This window comes from Centruroides sculpturatus, unplaced genomic scaffold, assembly GCF_000671375.1.
Source record: "Centruroides sculpturatus isolate CEXI.00-Female unplaced genomic scaffold, Cexi_2.0 scaffold450, whole genome shotgun sequence".
NCBI classification, from domain to species: Eukaryota; Metazoa; Arthropoda; class Arachnida; order Scorpiones; family Buthidae; genus Centruroides; species Centruroides sculpturatus.
The window spans coordinates 371,431-372,556 of NW_019384789.1; positions in this window are offsets into that span (position 1 = coordinate 371,431).

Here is a 1,126-nt window from a genome sequence, read left to right on the forward strand (position 1 = left end):
TATATCAACTACACAGCAAAAAGTATAAATCTAATTGAGCGGTTCTTTGGATCACTTTGGTAAAAGTCTGATTGCATAAGTCGTTTTCTTAATGCGTTCATCAGAATAATAAATAGATTTGTGCTCGAGTTACAACTTTGACGAGCTTTTTTATTGGTAATAAACTTCACGTCGATGAAAAAAAACGAATATTGAATAGTTTACCAAAGTTTTTAGTCATATATTTTATAGTTTTTATTTAAAATAAATTTCATTTAATTAATAAAAGATTTAATGAGAAATTTTGTTACATTTTTATAAAATATCTAATTTACAAAGTTTGTTTTTTTTTTAAAGTTCTGTAAACATTGCTTTCAACTTTCTAGTTTTGCACGCTTAAGTTACTTTTAATGATTAATTAATTATAGTATTTCGTCAAGTTTATTATTATTTGCCAATTTATTCATATTTTTTCTCGCCAAACCTATCATCATTTTCTTTCATCTTCAAAATGGTATGAACTATATTTTCCAATTTCCATTATTTCTGTCTCAAATTTAATATCGAGATATCCTGATTCATCACTTATTGTTTCTCCGTTTGAAAAAAATACGCCTGCCAATGGCCGAGTGAATAAAATCGCTGAACACTGGGAGTTTGTAGCGGGTTTGCTTCTATCCATCAGACTGGCTACATGAAGTTTTCGGGGTTTACGTCAGGCGACTAAATAATAGTGGATTAACTAGCGATCAGTTTTCTATAAAAAGTCCTTCCGAGTGATATCCCCTTGGCAGATCGCCCACGTGTTGCACTGTCTTACACCATCAGACCAAACCAAACTGTTTGAAAAAAATAAGTTATTTGGCAGCTTGTTTCTCGTACTTGCATAATGTATAAATTGGAAGTCGTCAGATTTTCACGTAAATTTTTAATATTTTAATGCCATCTTTTTTTATTTTTCCATCATCAGAGTAGAAAGCTCGTCAAAGTAAATGGTAAAAATTACATTTCTTATAATGTAACAAATATAATTTTAACAATCCGTTTTTAGAGCTTTTCTTTTTCCTTAATAAAATAAATTCTTCAACTTCGTCTAGTTATTTTGTTAATACTTGAATATTTATCATATATAATTATATAAGATTTG